This window comes from Muscardinus avellanarius (genome assembly GCF_963383645.1).
Source record: "Muscardinus avellanarius genome assembly, chromosome: 14".
In the NCBI taxonomy this organism is placed as follows: Eukaryota; Metazoa; Chordata; class Mammalia; order Rodentia; family Gliridae; genus Muscardinus; species Muscardinus avellanarius.
The window spans coordinates 17,556,223-17,580,560 of NC_137800.1; the positions used below are offsets into that span (position 1 = coordinate 17,556,223).

Consider the following 24,338-nt stretch of genomic DNA (forward strand, 5'->3'; position numbering starts at 1 on the left):
TGGACTTTTAACTATATCTTCATTTCTTCATAGTTCTTGCTGTATGAGGTGGGGTGACAGGCAGAGTGGCTGACACCGAGGAAAGTAAGAAGGCAGGTTCAGAGGATGGAGAAGATTCAGAGAAGAAAAAGTGTCCATTGTGGGGCCGGGAGGGTGACAATAGGGTGTTTTTCCAGCAGATCATCCTATTGTTGGGGAAAAAAACTAGGGGAAAAGGTCTAACAAAGGACCGTTTTGAGAGGCACTCAAAAAGTACTTTAAAGGGCAGGGCCCACACAGTGACTGAGTCCTCTCTCAAAGACCATCCATCCTTCCCCTAAAGATCTCTGGCTACCTAAAATTGTGTCCATGCCTCCCATTTCTCCATCAGTGGAGCCCATGCAGGTTCAGCCTTTGACTACCAAGCAGGAGCATCCCCCTTCATGACACCAGGCTTCTTTTGGTGCCTATCTGCGTAACCGGTGTGGATGAAGTCTCGTATGATGTGTGATGGTTCAGCGCCATTTGTACACACAGGGATGACAGGAGATAGCATCTGTTCTTCCTCAGCGAGGACGAGTAAGAAGGTAGAATTGAAAGACTGGGAGCCTGTTTTCTGTTCACATAATTTTCAAAAAAAAACTATATTGATCTACAATTGCCAACTATATTGTCCTTATTTGAAATAAAAAAGTTGATAAATTTTGACATAGGTTAAACCCTTCTGAAAAGATCACTACAATCACAAAAATGAGCCTGTTGTCCCCTCCAAAGGTTTTCTGTTACTCCTTTATAATTCCTCCTGTCCAGTCTTTCTCACTCCCTTTTCCAGGTAACTAGTGCTGTGCTTTCAGTTACTGTAGATTGGAATGCATTTTCTAGGGTTTTATGTAAATGGAGTTTATATAATATATGTTCTTTTTCTCTAGCTTCTTTCCCTCGGTTCCAATCGTTTTGAGGTTCATCCATGTTGTGTCATACATCAGTATTCATTTCTTTTATTGCTATTATATTTTATAATATTCCATGACATGGCTATACCACAATTTGTTCATTCATTCATTTGTTGATGTTGTTTCCCCTCAGTTTTGAGTTATCAAAAATAAAGTTTCTATAAACATTCATGTAGAAGAACCCTTTGTATGGATATATATTTTTATTTCTGTTGACTAAATACCTATGAGTGGAATTGTTTGATTATATGTGAGGTGTATATTTAACTTTTTGAAAAACTGTCAAATTGTTTCCCAAACTGGTTGCACCATTTTATATTCCCTCTAGAAGCATGTGAAGGCTTCAATTTCATTCCTCCTTCTTCCTCTGGGTAAGAACTTTTAACGTTAGCTCTTCTAGATTATTGTGGTCGAATGCGCATTTCTCTAATGGCTAATTATGTTGACTTACTTTTGTGGGATTATTTGCCATCTGTGTATCTGCTTTGGTGACATGTCTGTTAAAATTTCTTGCCAATATTTATTTATTGGGTTGTTCATTATTATTGAATTTTTAGATTTCTTTTGTTTGTGTGAGTTGTCCCTTATCACATACATAATTTGAAAATATTATTTACCAATACGTGGCATGTCATTTCATATTTTAACAGCAACTTTTGAAGAGCAGATGTTTTTAATTTTAACAAAGTCCATTATGTCAATTTGTTGTTTTACAGATTTTGGTTTTGTTACCATATTTAAAGATCTTTACCCACCCCAAAGCAATAAAGGTTTTTTTTCCTATGCTTGCTTCTGAAAATTTTATGCTTTTTAGATTTAACATTCATAGGACACATATGGAGTTAACTTTTATATGTGCAGTGAAATATGGATCATATAGCTTTACATTTATTTTAGATCCTTTCCCTATTGAATTGCTTTTACAATATTGTCAAAATTCAGTTGACTGTATTTAAGAGAGCCTACTTCTGGACTCTCAAGTTTGGCGCGTTGATTTATTTTTCAGTCCTGACAACTATGCCGTATGTCTTGATTCCTGTAGCTTCCCAATATCTTTAATTCAGATACTATTATTCCTTCAGTTTATTCTTCTTTTTCAAAGTGAACTTGGCTATTTCAATTCCTTTGCATTTCATATGACTTTTATAATTAGCTTGACAAATGCCCACTGTGAATTTTATTGGTATTGCATTGAAGTGCTAGATCAATTTAGAACGAGAATTTGACCTCTTCACAATCTGGACTCTTCTAGCCCAAGGATATAATAAATCTCTCCATTTAGTAAGGTCTCTGATTTTTCTCAGTAATGTTTTGTTAGTTTTAATATGTAAATAGTACACTCCTTTTGTTTTATTTATCCCTAAATAATTGAAAATTTAATTCTATTACAAATGGCATTTTAAAATTCTAGTTACTTGTATATAGAAACACACTTCATTTCTTATGTGTTGGACTTATATCCTGTAATCTTGATAAATCTTTTATTAGTCCTAGTAGCTTTTTGATAGATTCCACCAAGCTTTCTGTCTAATCCTGTCACCTATGAATAAACACTACTTAGTCCTTTCCCATCTGAATATTTTATTTTACTTTTTCTTTTTTTAGGGGAATGCAAGGGGCTTATTTAAGGAAGTGGATGTACAGTGTTAAGGAAATACCATAATAAAAGCTTACGTTCCAGAGAAAGGGTCTGGAACAGCCCATTTCTGGAAATGGAAAACAGCCTACATTTTCTTGGTTTATTGCACGGTCTAGAATATTTGACACAGTGCTAAACAACAGCTTCTTATTTAAATTAAAAGGGAGGTCATATTAGCATACTTCAATTATAACAAGTTTGGAACTTAACAATATATCATGAGTATCACTGTTTCATTTTTAATGTCTGCATGTATACTTTCATTTAGCTCAACTGGAATCTATATTACCAGCCCAGTATTAAAATTTTTGCTAGAATTTTGTATCATGTAAATATTTATGCCCATCTCAAAGTCATATACATTTTCTTTTAGAGGTGCTAATATTTTAAGTTTTATATTCTGCTCTTCTCTGTTATAGATAATATTGTGCCAAAAATTTACATAGCACATCATTGTACCTATTCATGATCGTCTCATTAACAATAATGAATTGTTTCATTAACAATTTTATTTCCATTCTTGAAAATAAATTTTTAGTGAGAACTTGCATGACATAGTTAAGATTTGTGACATATATATTCAAATTGCCCTCCAGGAAAATTATACCAAATTATTTACCACTAGTATGTTCTAATTATCAACTTTTTTCTGTATTTAGATTTCTTTTTTTTGTTTTTTAATTTTTTTATTGGTGCCTTGTACATCTTAATGGATGCAAGATGGTAGAGACATACATGCACACATCACTCATTTAGCCTAATTACCAACTTAAGAGGATAAAATTAGTATTATGCGATTATTTTTTATTTTTAAAGATTTAAAAATTTTCTATTTTTAAAGATGGCTTATAAGGTAGAGTTGTGTGTGGGTGTGTTGTGTGTTTGAGGACTATGTTCATGGTTTTGCAATTTTTTTCTTTTGACTGTTATAATTTTTCCATCTTACTGGTTTTTAAAAACTCCCTAAGAATTCACTCATGTTCATCTCCGGTGAAACACCCTCGGTTCTGTGCTCCACCTGCAGCTAATACCTTGCTTACTGCGTTCCCAGAAATCTTTTTGGAATATGTTTTCCTCTTCTCTCGATTCTTCAGTCCTCTAAAATCTAGCTGTCAACATTACGCCACTCAAACGGCTCTTGTCAAAATTACTGCTGATGTCCTAAACTTAGATATATCATTGGTCCTGTCTGGAGCACCTGACACCATTGACTCTTGCAATTTTTGGTCAAGATGTTTTGGTCAATAGTTATCTTCCCACTCCTCTAGCCGTCGCTGCCAATCACTCTACTGTCTCCTCTTCAGCCCTTGCCCTGACAGCTTGTTGAAGGACTCCTCCTCCACATTCACTCTCCACACACTTTCTCACACATCACATCACTCCCTTGCTGATTCACGTGAGCCTCAGGCTTCCAGAGGCATCATCTGAGACATCCTCATGGCCTCTGCCCACATTGCTCTGAGCCCAGACTCAGTCTCTCTCAGACTGACCTCCCATACCTGTCTGGCTTATAGGCAGCTCAAATTCCTGTGCCTCAACTGGACTTCTTATATGTTTTCCCCAGATTTGTTCTTCCTGTGCCTATTTCTCCCCCATTAATAATTGCACTTTGATCCTAGCGCTCTCAGACAGCTGAGAGAGTCAGGAGCCGCTGCTTCCTCCTCCGTCCGCCTCTGCACCCTGGTCGCGGCTCGGGGACTCTGCCCTTCCAAGTGTCTCCTCTGTCCCATGGCGGCTGATCCCATGGTACCGATCCTGTTTTCTACTTGAATGTTGTGCTTGGCTCACCACACATCGCTGTGCAGTGATGACTGGAATATACAATTACGTTAATTCCTTGTTTAATTTAGCTTTTCCCATTTCCTTCTGGATAATGTTGGAATCCTTTAGGAAAGGATTCAGTATAATCTGACCTCGCTTTCTTTTTAATCTCATCCATTATCTATCTTAATAATCTTAATACTTTAAAAATATACTCTTATTGGTGTATTATAATCTCACATCATAATGTAGTCAGAGTGAAAGGGCAATACATGCACTTAATACATTTTTATTGTGAATCTAATTCCCACAACCTTCCTATAATGAACAGCCTAGTCTATTTTACTTCATTTGAAAAGACATTTTATTTTTACTGGGAATTGAACACAGGGCACTCTACCACTGAGCTATACTACCCCAGCCATTCTATTTTTTTTATTTTGAGATGAGGTTTCCCTAAGTTGCCAAAGCTGGCTTTGAACTGGCAATAGAATGTTTTCAATTCTCTCTTTCTTACTGGGAAACATGTAGTAATCAGTTTTTGCTGGTTTCAACTACTTGCTCCTATGGAAAGCATTTCCTAGCCAACCCAGAGAGCAACGATCCGTCTGTACTTTGAACCAGAGGTAGTGTACAATAGAGTTTACCGCCATGAATTTGGACATAACATCAAATTAAACTCGAATCCACCATCACCATGCCGAAACTGAGAAGGCTTTAGAAAAGTCCTTTAGCCTCTTCAAATTTCAGTTTTCTTCTTGTAACACTGAGATAAGAGCATCTATCTTATGTTTTCTGCAAGCGTTAAGTAGGGCTATGTAGATAAAGAAACACACAGCACAGTAGCGTCACTAGTCACCAATAACTTCTCACTGATCACTGTGGCCATTAGCGGGAGGTATTTTATGTGCAGTTGTTACTGTGAATGATCTGTACCTCTCCTGAACTGCTCCATGATATCACAGAAGGAACATTTCCTTTGACTCTCAAGAGGCCTGATAGTCTGTGTATTTGCAAAATCATTTATATTCTTATATGATGCATCATTTAGTTGACCTTGCTTCCCTCCTTGCCTTGGCTGCTAAAGGTTTCGGAAGTAAACTACTCTTCCCATGTAAGAATGTACAACACCCCGGGACACATGTTCCTTTCTTTGCATGGGGCTGGGATTGAACCCAGGGCCTCACCCTCTCTAGACCAGCACTTTACCACCGAGCTACATCTCCTTATGTTTGCCTTATAACTCCTTATGTTTGCCTTATAATTTTACTTTGCCCTTTAATACCACAACTTCCTTAATCATTCACATAAACTTTTTGGTACATATCTCTGTAAGCAGGCTTAAATCCTTTGTGCATTGTGATGGAATGTTAATTTCTGAAGGGTACAGCAGGAGAGGCCTGGGAAAGGCAACCTAAAAGCCTATTAAACTGACTGACATTTAAATGCCGGATCTGTCAAATCCCAATAATGGAAAGAAAATAATGCCAATTTTTCACAAGTGGATATGATAATTTGTACTATTTTATACAGATACAATTCTTTGGTTTATTGAAACAAGAGTGGCAGCCTGGATCTGAGGAGGTATGTTTTATCTAATAAATATGCAACAGAAAAATGCTCTCAACCATTAAGTTGCATACAGAAACTTCATTTAAAGCCACATAGTTGTGTTCTGAAACCTTTGGGGATCGTGAAATGAGACATGACGACCTTTTATGTAATCAACTTCCAAACAAAAGCGCAAGGGGGAAGGAAGTCTTATAAATATTTGAAAAACTAACTGGAAACTCGGACCAACAAAGCCTGGGTGATTGACTAAGAATGACTTCAAATTACGATGGAAGTTAAATGTAGCCCGCGAGGTTCATCGCTAAGATTCGGCTCTAAAAAGGAGCCATCAGATTTTCAGATCTCATCAAGTCTTAACCGCATCCAGATGTCCTATTAATAGTGAGCCAGTACTAAATAAATGAATAAATAAATAAATAATAAATAATAAATAAAATTAAAATAAAAAATCAGACATTTCTTACTAATCCTTTTATGGGGATTTTCCTTTAAAACAACTACTCTACAAGCCAGGTCTCTGGAGAGGCATGTTTGTCTAAAATGAGTCCCTGAAAGTGTGATTTTATTGTAGCATCTTAGAGAATTGTGAAGGGGCTCCACTTACATGGAAAAGACTCAAAATTGGGCTTTGATTGTGTGTGTGTGTGTGTGTGTGTGTGTGTGTGTGTGTGTGTGAATGGGGATTGAACCCAGGGACATTCTACCTCTGAGATACACCTCTAGCATTGTCTCACTAAGTTGCTGAGGCTGTCCTTGAACCTGTGATCCCCCTGTCTTAGCCTCCCATTACCAACCCATGCCACCACGCCTGACTAGGGCCTAACTTTTAAAACAAGGGAAAAATGTACAACAGGTGAGTAATATTAATCCCAGGGAATACTTTGTCTTTTAAGCACTTTAGTTTCACAAACCATGAGAAAGCTGTTGATTGCAATCAATTTACATAGAAATTAGTCAAAATATGCCAACATTTGTTACTGCAGCTTCGAAAAATGTAACTGCTTGTGGTAAACAGCCTTACATCCTCTGGGAATGCAGAGGCAGGATATAAATGCTATGGGATTATTTTAACTTTAATATACACATTTTCCCTCGAGTCAAATCCTTTCACTGTAACGACACACTATCTCATAAAAAAGTAACAGCTTTGTGCATAGAAGGGATGCATTTGACCCCAAGTATTACAAGAGATGATTGTGATTTCGGGTGTGCAACATTGGAAACGGTTTTCTAGGGGGAAGAAAACGGTGGAGTTTGTTGCCTTGACAACATGGGACAGTGGCATCAAGGAATCCACAGCAATGCAGGACCTTCTTCTGGTATGTCAAGACTGCAAACTACTTACCAAATTGGGTTAAAGGAAAAGGAATCCAACAGCCAGGCAGTGTTACCTGACCTGTGAAATATTAGTTCTCAATGGTATCCTGAAACTTGTTAGATGGGAGGGAGCAAAGAGAGGGTAGAGTAAAATGGGTTTTCCTGGAGTCAGCCCCACCTCCTCTAAAGCACCACATGCCCAGGAGGGATCCAGAAGTTCCTGCATATTCTCAGAACTTCACTTCTGCTGGGAAAAATGTGTCTTGCCCCATTCTGCTGATTTCCTTAGCAGTCTCTCACATCGCTTCTCCCAGAGGGATACCAATCGCTCCTACTGCATGGTCTTCAATAATGAGCAGAAATAAGGATGTGCAAAGCACAGCTAGTTATTAATTACACAGAAAACAAAACCTGTTAACATATGTAGCCTCCAGTCCAATTATCCTTACTGGGCTGAGAAGAGATTCATCCACAAAGGGTGACGCTCCAAGATAAAACCCGTTACTGAAAACCTCCATTATTGAACAAACTTGTTTCTTTCACCAAATGTCTCTTTGTGACGCTGTTCAAAGTTGACTGTTTTGATGATGTTTCACTTGTAAAAAACCAAAAATCACCATAAAGCAATTTTGAATGAGAGCATGGATTTTTCCTTCCATCGAGTGATATTTTTCAAAAGGTAACCAGACTTATGTTTTTCTTTGGCTTAAAGGACACTGTGAGTTTGGTTTTCAACAGGGTCTCATGCTGTGATCCATCTGATATTATCAGAGATGGGCCCTGAGTCAGGGAGACACACTGTGGGGCCGGGCTGTCCTTCGCTCTTTGATTTCTTGGCTTTAAGATTGTGGAGATGAATTGGGACCGAAGGGACACATATTAGGAGCAAAGGGATTGCCTCTGTAATTACAAAGTGGAGAGGCAGCAGGGCAAACTCCTATGAGTTGAAAAAGCATAAATCCTTGCACACTGACAGGTCCAATATGTCAGGGCCAAAGCAACCCAACCGATGGTGCCACTGACCATGAAGGCTAAGAATGAAGAAAGTTTTTATTCCAAGCAGCATTTCTCCTGGCTCACAGAGTGGACACCTAACACTTCTGTTAAAAGCCAGTGTTTCTCATTGGCATCCCATCTGATGGAGAGAAAACCCATCATTCCAGAACTCAAAGGTGTCAACGGATGAAAGGAAATGCTATTAGAGCTGACAAGGGAACACTCTGAGTCCACAGTGACCCACTGACTATCTGCTAGGCAGAGTAACAGGCATCTTATTGGGGGATTATGCCTAAGAAGGAGACATGGAAAGCTTCTGGTTCAATCCAGAAGATCAGAATTTCTTCCTTAGTAAAGATAAGATTGGAGAAAATCCAAACAGATATAAAACCATAATTTGCATTTAGGTAAGTCTTTTGACCTTATATGTTACCCACTCATTTCCATGCGAACAGTCCTTTAGGACTACAGGAGATAAGCATTTAATATAAGAAGAGAAAACTCATCTTTATGCCAATGAGGGCTTTTTTTCAGGGCTAGTGCGCTGTCCGTCCTGTGGTCTACTTAGAGTGATCACCCAGATGTCAGACCCGAAGCTATCAGGGTCAACTAGCTGAGTCTATCTTGTGTATCTGCATGGAGGAATCCCTCTACTTTAGAGAAGAAAGCGGGCTTATCTAAATCAAACCTGAAGCTCAGGAAAAGCAACAGAGCAACCGAACATAGAAGAAAATCTTAGCTTCTGGTTTTTATTGTATATAAATATGTCATTTTGAGCAAGAAATTTAAAAGTCTTTTAGTCTTAGGTTTTTTTCCCTCCTTCTAAAATAAATTAAAAGTTTGATTTAGCAAGTTTCATTTTTTTTTTTTTAGAGGTCAAGGCTTTGCAGCGTTTAAAAGGCTAACAGAAGTCAAAAGGCAAGAGAAAATGGAACGGTCTCTGGATTTCCCTTTTTACTCTTTTCGCTAGCTTAGTCAGAGCATTTCAGCCTTTACTGCTATTTTTATTCCTTTTTAGTATCCCGCCCCCCACCCGTAGTGCTGGGAATCGAAACCAAAGCCTTGTGCATGCTAGGCAAGGACTCTAGCCCTGAGCTACATCCTAGTCCAGTATTTCTAATATAATCTTTTAATTCTAGAATACTTCTTGGTTTATAGAATATTTGCAAAGGTAATAAAGAATTCTATATATGCTTTGGTCAATTTCTTCTAATGTAAACATCTTATCACAATACATTTATCAAAACTAAGACCCCCAACATTCACACATTAACCTCTCAATGCTGAATATTGATTGAGTAAGATCAGAACACACAACTTGCCAGAGTACTGGTAATGGAAGGCTGGGAGAGACGGTCATATTTATTCTTCAGTACAACTTTGAAAAGTTGGCAAGTAGGTACCCTCGCCACCTCTTCAACTCCTTCCTCTTGATTGATAGAGAAGGAAACTGTCTTAGGTCACAGAACTCAACAAAGACACAGAGTGACCCCATGGGAAGTGCTACCCAGTTCTCCCACACGCGAAACCTAGGCTCCTTCCCCTGAAGCATCCTGCATCCCACTAGGCAAACATTTGCAGATACAAAGACGCATCCACCCTGCAGAGATGACACCAGGCTGTGGGCTGAGTTGAGCCTTTAGACTTCTTTGGTTTTTGCTGAAAGTTATTACATTGGCCTTAATTACTATTACTTAAAAATTGAAAGAGATTAAATCTAGAATTCGTGTTTCATTTGAAAAAGTAACTGATCTGGCAACAGTGAGCTAGAGCGGAGGGGCTATTACTTCCTTTAGTGTAGCAAGCACGCTTCTGTCAGAGCGCTACAGCTCCCACCCCTCCTTATCAAATCCCCGATTCTGTGCTATTGGCAATGTATCATTAAGAAACCAGACTGTTTTACTCATTTATATTATATTTCTGGTTTCTAATATAAAGAGTCTGTGGGACAGGTCAGCTCGCCACAGTATTAGCAAGTTTTTTTTTTTTTTTTGGCCAACTTGGATTTATCTTTGCCCATCTCCATATCCCTGGTTCCCCACACTCGTTCAACCACCTTGTCATCTTAGTTTTATTTACTAAATATTCTTCTCATGGAACAGAGAGACAGGTATGAAATTGAGGATTTCTTCAGTTAAAAATTTCTACAAGCCAGGCGTGGTGGCGCACGTTTGTAATCCCAGCATTCGGGAGGCTGAGACTGGAGGATCGCGGTTCACAGACAGCCGCAGCTACTTAGGCCCTCCTCAACTTAGTGAGTCCCTTTTTCAAAATAAATAAAAAATAGGGCAGGGGCTGTAGCTCAGAGGTCCAATGCCCAGACCCACACACACACACAAAAATTCTACAAACATATCAATGTCAATCCCTAAGCCAAACATGAGGAGGAGGGAGGGGGAGGGTATGGGTTGGGAACTGGGTAAGGGCTAAAGTGATGTGTGCATACATGCCTCTAACATCTTGTACTGCATTAAGTTGTATGATTACAGTGCAACAAAAACAAAACTCAAAAACTTTCCAAAAATAAAATAAAATAAAAATTCCTACAAATTTCCCTTGAGTTATAATAGTTGAAATGATTTCAACCCTGTTTGGAGTCACTAGAATTATCCTCCAGACCCTCTTCCAGTCTATTCCAAGATATTTCAACCAACCCATTTTCAAACTTCCTCCCTCTGCCCCAGCTGGCCAGAATGTAAGAGCCCTGAGGTCAGAGGACCTTCATCCTGATGGTCACTATCCTCTCAGAGCCGGCAACAGTGCTGGGCACACAGTAGGTGCACAGTAAATGCCTGTTGACCAAGTGAGTGGGAGTAGTGAATCATATTGGGGCTTCCCTGGAGCCATCAGTGTGGTCCTTCCAGAGCAGCTGGCCGCCCCTGCCAGTGTCTTTATGAAGAGAGTACAATAGGAGCTCATTGGTGTCTCTGAGAGTAAGCCATTCTCCAGATACAGAGGAGAAGCTGGCTCCAAAACTTGTTAGTTTTATTTATTAACAAATACACTTTATCAAGTATCAACTTTTAAGCCTGATGTGGTGGTGCCTGTTGTAATCCCAGTACTTGGGAGGCTGAGACAGGAAGTCTTCAGGTTTTAGGCCAGACTCAGCTACTTAGTGAGGTCTTTAAAGGTTAAAAAAAAAAAAAAAAAAAAGTAGGGCAGGGTATATAGCTTGGAGGTAAAACGTCCCTGGGTTCAATATCCAGTACTGAAAAAAAAAGTATCAAAATGAGTCCTACCTTTATAAAATCCTCACCCTAAAGAAAATACATTGCTTAGCTGCAACTAAGCTATAAATTGCTTAGACTTAAAATCTGCTCTGGTTTTATTTGCTGTGCCAAAAAGAAAATGGCTCTTAGCCCACCGGGAATCCTCTTTCTAGGGTTAGAAGTTTTCTGTGTTTGCCTGAGGGCTGCAGAGCAGCTCTGCTGTGAAGAACTACTTGAATTTGCTTTACTTTGGCCTTTAACCACCGGCTTACAGTTAAAAACAAAACTAGTGCAACCTGGATACTTGACCTGGCTGCTTGTCACCTTCTAGGATGCGCCCAACAGCTCCTTGCCTTCTTCTTTCCTAGTCTTTCACTTCTTCCCCCTTTCCCCTCCTTTCTTCTTCTTTGTCCTAATTCTTTAATCTTTTGTTTGCATTTTTTTTGAACACAGAATGGATACTTTTTGCTACTCTTATCATGATTTACCTTAAAGAGTAATGAGAAATATTAAAAGAGCACATACATTTTTTTTTTCCACTTCAGTCAGACTTCAGCCTCCCTCCGTACTGGGCATGCTGCCTTGAATAATCCAATCCATGGTGCACATATACTCTTTCTTTTTCTTCTGAACATTTAAAATGTTGGCAAAGATGTGGAGAAACAGGAATTCTTATATGCTGTGGATAGGACTGAGAATCAGTATAACCATTATGGAGATTCACCGGGAGGTTCCTCAAATGACCGGGAATGGAATCGCCGTATGATTCAACCATGCTTTTCAGCATCTTTCTGAAAGAATTAAAGTCAGGGTGCTAGAGGATACATGTATATCCATGTTTATAGCAACACAACTCACAATGATCGAACTATGGAACCAGCCTAGGTGCCCACCAACAGATGAACGGATAGTGAAAACGTGGTACATACACATAATGGATTTTTTTTTTTTTTGGTGGTACTGGGGTTTCTGGAAGCCCTTCTACCTCTGGGCTACACTCCCAGACCTATTTTTACATTTTTTGGAAACAGGGTCTCCTAAGCCAGCGTGCGCAGCTGGCTTCGAACCTCTGCCTCCCAAGCGCGGGGATTACAAGCGTGCGCCACCACGCCCGGCCACATAATGGAATTTTACTCGGCTCTAAAGAAGAAGAAAATTATGCCATTCGCAAGAAAATGGATGGAACTAGAAAATATCATACTAAGTGAGATCAGCCAGTCTCAGAAAGTCCAGGGTTATATGTTTCCCTCTCATATGCAGAAGCTAGAGAGAAAGTAGGAAATAAGAGACATTATTTTTATTTGTCAATTTATTCTTATATTTAAAACCTTTTTATTTTTATGTGGATCATATTGAAAATGGCATACATTCAGACTGTGCTTGGTGCCCTCTCCCCCCCTACATCTCCTTCCCCCCTTCCAACAATGGATGCACAAGTTGACCATGCTGCATTCATACTTATACACATATCTGGATGTAGCTCCTCCATTAATCAACCTCAGCCTTCTTCCTCTCATTCCTAATAATCCCTAGTTTGGGCATAATTCATAATAGCCAAAACATGGAACCACCTAGGTCTCTATCAACAGATGAATGAATTGCAAAATTATGGGAAATACACACAATGGAATTCTACTTAGCAGTAAAGAAGAACAAAATCATGTCATTTGCAAGAAGATGGAAAGATCTGGAGAATATTATGTTAAGTGAGATAGCCAAAAGCACAGAAAGAGAAGGACTTACGTTCTCTCTAATATGCCCAAACTAGGGAGTATTAGGCACCCTCTGTTTTATGCGAGGGGATTACAGGGCCCTTGGAGGGAGGTCTTCACAATAGGAGCGCCTGGTGGTGTAGACACCTTCTCTCTTTGCTCATTCAGGGTGAAGTCATAGACTCTCTCTTTTGTTCCCTTACTTTCCACCAGTGAGAACGGCACCTAGAACTGGATAAAGGTGCTCAGCCTCTCCACCTCCTCTGGCTCTGCCCCCAAATCTAACCTGTTCTGCATCTCATGAGGGCAGGTGCTTCCTCTCTCTGTGGCTATCATCTTAATTTTGAGAAAATATCCTGTGCTAGGTAACAGCATTGGTATGGTTAGGCTGTGTGCATGGTATATACGTATAGATGACAAAACAAAAGGAGCGACTTGGTAGAAAATCGGAGGAAACTAACTTACCAGAGTTTAGTTTTATTTTGGAGTTAAACCTTTCAGCCACTTATCTTGGTATAATGTTAATAATATCATACCAGCATGCTGGTCTATGTATAATGGGGCTAGACATTATCAATTGAGATAGACCAGGTGACAGTATTCTATTCTCTCATGTAAATTCAATTGAAATAGAATTTGATTCAGTATTTGCTTCAGAAAAAGTCCCATTGATTTTCCATGCTATACATTGAAAGAAATAGAATCAAAATGTAAGTATGTATGTGTTAGGATAAGCAGCCCAGTCATGCCAAAGATGGCACCCCTCCGGCTTCTCTTCCAGATTGTGCTGGTTACCTCATAGTTTGCCAAAGGGGCCACGGGATGCCCAACAACCAGTCCCCTGATAACACACCCACTGGGGTATGAGCCACCCAATCAGTAAACGCCTCGTACTTTGTGCGATCTTCCGCCATGAGCGGAATCCCCCTCCTCCCAGCTGCCTGATATAAAAGGGAGCTGGGCTGTCTTAATAAAGCTTTTGCTTGCTTGCTTGCTTGCTTGCTTATCTCCAACGGCTGGCCTTGGGTCTTTCCTGCGCCGACCCCCCTTCCATTGGTCCCGAAGACCCCCGACCCCCTTCAGTATGTATGTATGTATGTATGTATGCATGTATGTATGTATATATGTATGTATTTCTTTTTTGGTGCTGGAGATTTAACCCAGGAGCATTCTACCTCTGAGCCATACCTCTAGCTTATTTGCTTTTTAGTTTGAAAGAGGGTCTTCCTAGGTTGCTGAGAGTCTTAGTACTTGCTGAGGCTATCCTTGAACCTCTAATCCTCCTGTCTTACCCTTCCAAGTACTAGGATTATTTACATATTTAGGATTATTTGCATATTAGGATTATGGTTGTGTGCTACCACACCTAGCTGAATCAACATTTTTATTTTTTATTTATTTATTTTTATTATTTTTATTTTTATGTGGATCATATTGAAAATGAGACACATTCAGACAGTGTTTGGTGCCTGAATCAACATTTTAAGATTAAAAAAAATCTTATATTTGATGTTAAGACTTGAGAAATTATAATAATGAATTAGTAAAAATAGCCCTACAACTGAGAGAGAAAATTCTTTAACTGGATGAAAATATAAATATGAAAGTAATTTAAAGCTTAATCATCAAACAATGCTTTGGGGAAATGTACCTGTGCATAGGCATGTGTTTCTGCATATTCTATTTGTTGCGTTTATGTTTTCCATATGGATCATTGGGATATTGATTCCATCATTTTAACCATAATTTATGTTTCCAAATTCAGAATGTACAATATATGAGAATCTTCATTTAGTCTGTTGCTGGTGCTTTTTCAAATAAAAGCGATTTTTCTCAAAGGTGGAACTTTACCTGGTTACAGGCTTCAATACCAAGGCTAATGCAAGTTAAGTGTTTATTTTCATATCTAGAATAGTAATGCAAGGTGACATTCTTACTGTCAAGTAAGGTCATGTTCTTTAAGCAATCCTTTTTAGACAGAGAAACAGAGCCACAGTAGTATATAATTGAATTTAGTACTGAAGAGAAATGTTCCATCTCATCAAGTACTACCAACAGTTACTATTGTTCAGAAGTTGCTTATTTAAAATGCCCTCTATTGAATCCTTTCTCTGTTCCCAACTCTTTCCCCTCAGTGTCCTGAATATCCAGTTGCTAAGTAACACATTCTAGATCAGAAAAGGCAGTAAAAAGAAGATGGTCATTTTGCTACGTGTTTGTGGTTTTGTTTAGTTTTCTTATCTTTAGTTAGGAAGGGTCTTAGCAAAGACGATAAACCTTGGTGGCCAGCTCTCTTCTTGAATTCCCTGTACCATTCCTTTTGGGTTTGCAGGACACTTTTGCATCCTTCTCCATCTTTGAGTAGTTCACTATTTGCTCTCTGAATGCAGGAATCTTGTTTGAACTTGTTCATGACTGAACATTATTTGCATATGATAGCTACTTAGTGCGTACGTGGAGTGCACGGATACGCTAGGCATCACTGTCTCCCCTCAGAACCATCATTCAGAACATAGTTTGCTGGTGGTGGGAATTCAAATCTGCCGGGTGGGAGAACTATGTTTGTGTTTGGGAGCTTCATAAAACAAGAAAATCTTTTGCTGCCCAGAAAGCAATATTTCTAACCTTGAACAAACTTATACAATACTGATTCCAGATGACTACGAATCTCTTCAAAACTTCAAAAGACTAATCGACCCAGTAGTATTTCATTTGAAGACAAAAGGAGAAAGCCATGTGATAAATTCTGAGTGTCTATTAGAAGGAATCATGAGACACCTGCATTTTCTGTCTCATAGTCATCTGACACAGGGCATGTTGGCATTGCTAATCTCTTCATGCTGTGATATTGTTTTAACAGAAATACCAGCTGTAGTTTTGAGAATTCTAATGTGTTAAGACATGAAAACAAATTCTAAAAATTCAACAATTTTAGCAGAAAGGTTAATGCTGAGGTCAAGTTGATTATTTTTTACAGGAGTTTCTTTTTGTTACTTTGTAGTTCACTCATTGGGTTCCTTCTAGCAGCAATAAGCTAAGTGGCCTCTTGGCTTTAGGGAACGAAGTGGTGGGAAAGTAGGGGAAGAGAGTTTGACTGTGTACACACCACCACCCAACAGAACAGAGCGGTTCATTTGGAAGACATGATTCATTTGGAGAGCTGGGAAACAAAATGGTTTCCTAAGATTGTTCTAAACCTTTTAGACTTCCTGTGGGTCTCATGTAATAATAAGTCTGAAACAGCATGAGAAAAGAAGGGAATGTATATGCATTGAGAATTGTGAATATCACCATATTTTTTTTTTTTTTTTGCAAGAAGAATAAAGGAAGTTTTGTCTGGAACTCTACTAGGGCAGAGCTTTTCATTGCTGCAGGCTTGAATTATTTTTGAACAAGTGAAACAGCAAAGCTTCTCCCAAAACTGAGTTTCTGTGATAGGGGACTAGCCTGCAGACACTGAAACTTCCCTTGCCTAGGGCTTTCTGCTGTAAACCCAAATTCCTTGAGTAAAATTGAGAATCAAGAGAGATGCTAAAGAGAGTACCAAGAAATCTAAAATGGTGTCAGAATGTCCCTGCCCACAATAACTCATGCCAGTTAGCAAAAGAGAATCTTGGAGAACTCCAGGCAAAACTGACTTCAGTCTTTTGTAGACCCAGTTCTATATCCCCTTATTTTTTGTTGCTGTTTAAAAGCAGAACACGAATGGCCTTCTAAAATGTTGAATGAGAGTATTGGATGAAGAGAAAGGTGATGCTGATGTTCTGAGGACAGAAAAGAGAAACAAACAACAAAATGCAGAGAGCTAAGACTTTTAAAACACAACAGGCTAACAAAAAGAGAATAAAGGTAAAAAGCCTCATGTGCTTCAAATTATTATGTTAATATTTTCCAGCTTGCAAAATAATTGAGATTCATAGAATGATGTAACTGTAACTGATTATTAGGGAAATATATCCAGAAAATTATTCATGTTTAAGAGGTAAGATTTTAGGAAAAAAAAAAACCACATTTATTTTTGAAAGGTTTCTTCTGAAAATTTTCCATTAGTAGCAATTTAAGTAAAAGCTAAAGTTTCTTTGGGTTTGTTTGTTTTTGGTGGTACTAGGGATGGAGACCTTCTACTTCTACAGTCCCAGACCTATTTTATATTTTTTATTTGGAAACAGGATCTCTTAAAACAGTGCGGCTGGCTTCCAACCTGCGCGATCCTCCTGTCTCCGCCTCCCAAGCGTGGGGATTACAAGCGTGCGCCACCACGCCCGGCAGTGACTGAATGTTTTTATTGTCAATAAAATAAATTTAAATTTTAGAAAACTCAAATATCAAAAATAAAAAAAAATCAGCACCCAATTTTATGGTTTTATTATGACCCAAACTGAAAGGTATCATTACTTTCACTATTGATGTTATTACTGCAAATTCTTTTTCTTTTTTTCCTGTAATACCACACTTTTATTTCATTTCCTCTTTCTTGTCGGTGTATTGTAATCATACATCATGACAAAGTTTAGGGTGAAACACACAGGCACACAGCACTCCGTGACCCTCCCCCAGTTCTCACACCCCTCTCTTCCCTCCCTGGGCATGACATTGAGGCTGGTGTTGACTGATAAATTTGTATATGAACATTATGTCCATTTGGAATGGTGATCATTAAAACAGTAATAAATGCTGGCAAGGATGTAGGGAAGTAGGATCTCTGATTCATTGTTGATGGGATTGCAAATTGGAGAACAGTGTAGAGGGTCCTCCGAAGAATGGGAACAGGAACCTACTCTTGACCCAGCTATACCACGCCAGGGCGTCCACCCACAGGCATTGAAATCAGACCACTACAGTAACACATGCATATCTGTGTTATTAGACTCAGAGCACTGCAGCAACACATGCATATCTGTGTTTATAGACTTTGACCACTGCAGTAACACATGCATGTCTGTGTTTATAGACTCAGACCACTGCAGTAACACATGCATATCTGTGTTATTAGACTCAGAGCACTGCAGTAACACATGCATATCTGTGTTTATAGACTCAGACCATTGCAGTAACACATGCATATCTGTGTTTATAGACTCAGACCACTGCAGTAACACATGCATATCTGTGTTATTAGACTCAGAGCACTGCAGTAACACATGCATACTGTGTTTATAGACTTTGACCACTGCAGTAACACATGCATACTGTGTTTATAGGCTTTGACCACTGCAGTAACACATGCATATCTGTGTTTATAGACTCAGACCACTGCAGTAACACATGCATATCTGTGTTTATAGACTCAGAGCACTATAGTAACACAGGCATATCTATGTTTAGAGCAGCATAAATTCATAATAGCCAAATTATGAAACCAGACTAGGTTTCTATCAAGAGATGAACAGATTGTAAAATTATGCGATAGACATAAAATGGAATTCTATTCAGCCATAAAGAAAAACAAAAATAATATCATTTGCAGAGAAATAGGTGGGATTGGAAAAACATTATGCTGAGTGAGATTAGTCAATCATGGAACGTGAAAGGTCAGATGTTTTTCTTCATATGTAGAAGATAAGGATAAATTGGAACACAGGAGGGACTCCAGACAAAGGAGGAGAAACTTTAGTGGAGCGAGGGAGGAGGCCCAGGTGAGGGAGGTGGGAGACTCCATAAAGAAAATACACTTGAAGTTTTGATGCTGAAAGATGGCATGCCAGCTGTTCAGTAGCTGTGTGGCAGCTACTGAACTGTGTGGATATGAGTCTTAGATCAAGGGGTTCTAGGGTGCTTGATATTAAGTTTGATACAGAGCCTCCTTTTCCTCAACTGTAAAATGGACATAGGAGACCTACATAAAATGGGGTGTAGTAAGGATAAAATTTGTTCACTGAAACAGAGAATGAAAGGATGCATGGAGGTGAATGTTTTGTATAGTCTATTTGTGAAGTAGTTTCTTTTTTGGAGATTTTTTAAAACTTTATACATATTTTTTATTGAAAATAAATGGTATACGTTTAAACTGTAATTTGGTGCCCTCTTCTCCCACCCCCAATTTCCCTCCCCCCTCCCACCAATGATTGTCCAGGGTAACCATGCTATATTCATACTTGTACATATATTCGGATGTAGACCCTCATTAATCAAGTTTAGATTTCTTCCTCTCTTATCTTTTCATTCAAACTTTGCTGAGATTTCCCTTTCATTATCTGGAGTCCCTCTGGTATCCCCTATGCTCCCTAGTTTGGGCATATTAGAGGAAAGATATGTCCTTTTCTCTTTCTGTGCTTGGCTGATCTCACTTAACATAATGCTCTCCAGGACTTTCCATCTTGCAAATGACACGATTTTATTCTTCTTTATAGCTGAGTAGAATTCCATTGTGTGTATTTCCCATAATTTTGCAATCCATTCATCTGTTGATGGGGACCTGGGTTGGTTCCATATTTTGACTATTACAAGTTGTGCTGCTATGAACATAGGTATGCATATGTTGCTGTAGTTCTCTGATTTCAACCCCTTTGGAAAAATACCCAGGAGTGGTAGATTTTATAAGAAATAGTTCAGGGTAGGTCACCAAGCTGTTAGTGGCACTTGCTACCCTTGTCAACTTTGCTTCATATCAAAACCTGGTTTCTCTCTCTTTCAGCAGTGATTGAAATCTGAACCCCATGCAATATATAAGCTTTGGAATGGGAAATTAGTTTATGTTTCCTAATCAATATTGTATAATTTTCTAAATTTCTCTGAGTAGTCACTGTGCTTTCTTTGACTGTGACTTTTTTGACTCTTCTTGGCTCTGAGAATTACTTCTGACCCCTGGGTAAATCAGTAAATTAATGGGACTTTTATCCACTATCATAAAAGTAGCTGAGCCACTGACTTAAAGATGAAGAAAATTGCTTTTGCAGGAATAAGCCCTGGATTTTATTTTGACTTTAAAGATTTTTTTCTGGCGGAAAACTTAGGATACCTAGATGAATTGCCCACTGCAGAATTTGCTAACTGGGTGTTGAACTAGCAGTTAATGAGGTAAAGTTTTACTGATATCTTTAGAGACAATTAAACCCCCAGGTTCCTCCGACTATGAAGATTTGCACCTTTCTACTTCTGAAGTCATTTCATTTAAACAGAGTCTCCTACTTTCATTGGCTAACGGTGGAAGCTCAGAACAATTAGCTAAATTAATTGTTTCATGTGCTTGGTCTTTTGAACGATATAAACTGTAATGGAATTACTGAGTTGAGAGCAATTAATTTCATGTGCTTCAAATCAATTCTAGCCAAGTGCTGTACCTGGCATTCTGTATGGCTGCTTAAAAACTACCAAAAGAAAACTGTTGATGAATCTCAATGCCATGAGAACCAACCTTTTAGAACAGTTTTCAAGCCCTCAGATCGGTGTGGTTTCTACCACCTCACAATTAAAACAATTTTTTTTTTATTGGTACACTGTAGTCATACATCTTAATGGGATAAAAGATGGCGGAGACATACATGCACACATCACCCAACCAGCCCTTACCCAATCCCCACCCCATTCCCTCCCCCTCCCTCCTTCCCATGCTTGGCTTAGTGACTGACTTTGATATGTTTAAGTACATCCTGTGCTCTAGAGAGTTTCCCTCTTTCCCCCTCCCATCCCCTCAGTTAGGTCGCCTTATCTGCTCCTCTATAGAATCTTCTTCTTCATCTAGAGTTCCTCCTGTTACCCATTTCTCCCTAGCTTTCACATATTAGGGAAAGCATCTGATTTCTTATTTTTTGTGACTGACTAATCTCAGCACAGTGTCCTTCAGTTCCATCCTGTTCCCTATAAATGATGTAATTTGAAAGGTCATTTTAGATACTGCCTCTTAAGTATCACTTCAGTGCCCCCATTTTTTTTGTGGTACTGGGGATGGAACCCAGGGGCATTTTACCTCCGACCTACACCTTTGAACCTATTTTTTAATTTTAAAACAGGGTTTAACTGAGTTGCAAAGGGCTAAGTAGCTGAGGCTGTCTGCAAACCACGATCTCTCTGTCTCAGCCTCCCAAATGCTGGGATTACAAGTGTGTGCCACCACACTCAGCCCCCCATATTTGTTTTAAAGGGGATGATAAGAGTTTGAAATACTTTCCTTAGTATTTTTCTAGAGTCTATAAATTATGAAGGGAAGAATAGAATCACGTTTCTCAAGCCCAGGACTCGTGCCTTAGCCAGGAGTTGACAATTGAGATAGGCACGCCAGGCCATTGAGGCGCTCGGGTGAGCAGTGATGGAGGAAGGTCTGGGAGGAACTTGAAAGAAATTGCATTTTAAAGTTCCAGCCACAGCTCAGTGCCCTTGGTTTTGTTATATGGGAATATGGTCCAGTAAAATTAGATACTGTGATTTTCAAACAAACATGAATATGTGGAATTTCACCTGAAATAATCACACTTAAATGTTGGTAACTAATATTCACGTTTTAAGCACTTAAGATGAAACACCTAGCCGGGCGTGGTGGCGCACGCTCCTAATCCCCGCGCTTGGGAGGCAGGGACAGGATCGCGCAGGTTCGAAGCCAGCTGCGTGCGCTGGCTTAGGAGACCCTGTTTCCAAATAAAAAAATATAAAATAGGTCTGGGAGTGTAGCCGGAGGTAGAAGGGCTTCCAGGAACCCCAGTACCACACACACAAAATATAAAATTAAAATTTTAAAAAGCCATCCTCAGCAACTTAGTGAGACCCTGTTTCCAAATAAAATATAATAAAATAGGTCTAGCAATATAGCCCAGAGGTAGAAAGCCTCTGGGTTCCACTCCCAGTAACACACACACACACACACACACACACACACACACACAAAAAAAAAAAAAAAAAAAAAAAAGAGATGAAGCACCCGACAGCCCACCAGAGCTTAAGAAACACAGCTGGTGAGCTGTCAGGAAGCCACCTCTGGACAAGAGCCTGACACCCCTGAGATGTGGAAATACAATCGGAAATGAAGAATGTTCAAATGCATCCTTCATTAATATTAATGACCCAGCAAAGGAAGTTGTTTCATTTTTTTAAACGAGAATATTTTATTGATCAACAGGTAGTAGGTATCCATTAGGTTGCAGTAACATGTTCATTAACATGAATATTTAAAAAGATAAATCTGGCATATGAGGACATCTGTCAGCTAACTCGACATTTCCTGTCTTATTGAGACTATAATTCCCTCACAGATATTCTTATAAATGAAAATTTACAAAATAAAAAATAAACAATTTCAGGTTGTTCAATGGATATTATATTTTTAAAAATTTATGTTTGTATTTATGATATTCCTATGAATATTCACTGATATCCCCCATTCTGTGTGAATACAGATATACACTTGTACTAAAATTGAGAATCAAATAAAGCACCACATTGTGGCATAAAAAAAAACCAAATGTATTTGTTTCCTTTCTACTTGCTTATAAGCAGGTAGTTGAAAGAGAAACAGAGAAAGAAAGGGAAAGAAAGGGAGAGGGAGAAGAGGGAAGGAGAGAGAGAGAGAGAGAGAGAGAGAGAGAGAGATCCTCTTAAAGTTATAAATTATTGGCAAAGGAATACTAAGAAAGGATCAAAATTGTAATTTAACTGGAGATTCTATGAAAACCAAGGGAAGAATAAAGCCTTTTCAGATCTCCTCTTGACATCATGTCTAGTTCATGATTCTAAAAGTGGGTAATGGTAGATACTGAGAAGAAGAGACAGTTTGAATATATCATTATCTTACACTGTTGTCCTCAAATTGAAATATTGTGTTTGACAAAGTAGAAGTGAAAGCTGTGTATATTTAGAGGATGGGGACGGGTGGGGAGAAAGCATATACACAACCTCTGAAATAACTTGCAGTTTCCCCGAGGGCTAAGAAAAGAAATTTAGAGAATCCTGGTGCACAATGGGTCCTTCAGCTCCTCCAGACAGCACCCCACAGCTGCCAAGTGGATAAAGCACAGGGCGAGGGAGGAGCGCCCATTTCCATTTCTGGCATCCATTGCTCTTGGACTAGAGGAACAGAGTATTCCCTCTTGACATTCACTTCAGCTCAGATGTTAAAAAAAAGACAAGGCATGTCCCAAAGGCACTTTGTGCATAACTTTCGACATCTATAAAGCATTAATAGGTTTTAAAAATCAAAGCTACCCCTCCCCACAAAGCTTAAAATGTTATCCTCCCTGTCCATGACTTGAAGAATTACAATGGCGAGCCACCGGTCAGATGCCTGCTGGAAGAGTCTCGCTGCTTTTCATCTTCGCACGTTCTGAGACCCGGCATGTTTATCCCCCACCCACCCACCCTGCAATGTTGTTTCCATGCACTTTGGCTTTGCATTTAATTTAAATGAGAAAGCAGCTCTGGGCTGATTCATGATTTCAATCACGGTCTCTGGGCTCTCCTTTGGGGCCTGAGGCAGCCACATGTGTAAGGCTGCAGTCAGGCAAAAAGAGGACTCCGCTGTATGCTAAAGTGCAGGGCCCGCTCTCACCATGAACTATCCACAAGCCATCGCCTTTAGATTCTTTGTAAGTAGTCCTTCAGTAGCTTTGAGTCAGACAGTAACTTTACACTTAATTCAAAGGCTGCCCTCCCTTCTTCAGAAAAAAATTACATTAATGAAGAATTTAAAGATAATTTTTTTTTCCAGTACTGAGGATGGAACCAGGGACAGTCTACCTCTGAGCTATACCTCCAGCCCTATTTTTTATTCTTTATTTGAAACAGGGTCTCACTGAGTTGCAAAGGGCCTTGCTAAATGGCTAAGGCTGGTCACAAACCATGATCCTCCTGTCTCCACTTCCCAAATGCTGGGATTATAAGCATGTGCCACCTTGCCTAGCTATAAAGATAAACTTTATAGATTAAAAATATACCTCTCTTATTCCTTGAAACACAATATAGAGGATAATCTTTTTTGTTTTTTTTCCTGCTCTGATTATATATAAATCTAACCATACCCAAATAAAAGTAAATCTAAAAGTAGTCTACACTTTATAGAATAAATCATCCTCTTCTATTATCTAATACATTATTTTCAAGAAATTAAGTAAGTTCAGTACTTGGGAGGCTGAGATAGTAGGATCACAGGTTCAAAGACAGCCTCAGCAACTTGACGAGAGCCGCAGCAACTTAGCAAGGCACTGTTTCAAAATAAAAAATAGGGCTAGGAGTGTGGCTCAGAGGTAGAATGCCCCTGGATTCAGTCCCTAGCAAC

The 24,338-nt window shown here is 39.1% G+C and overlaps 1 protein-coding gene across 4 annotated transcripts in view; it reads right to left on the reverse strand.

Annotated features, from left to right (window-relative positions):
• The window catches only part of MARCHF1 (membrane associated ring-CH-type finger 1), a gene marked incomplete at both ends in the record, with an annotated part of 467,270 nt that overhangs the window by 35,347 nt on the left and 407,585 nt on the right, over positions 1-24,338 (reverse strand). The gene's annotated exons all lie outside the window — the stretch shown is intronic.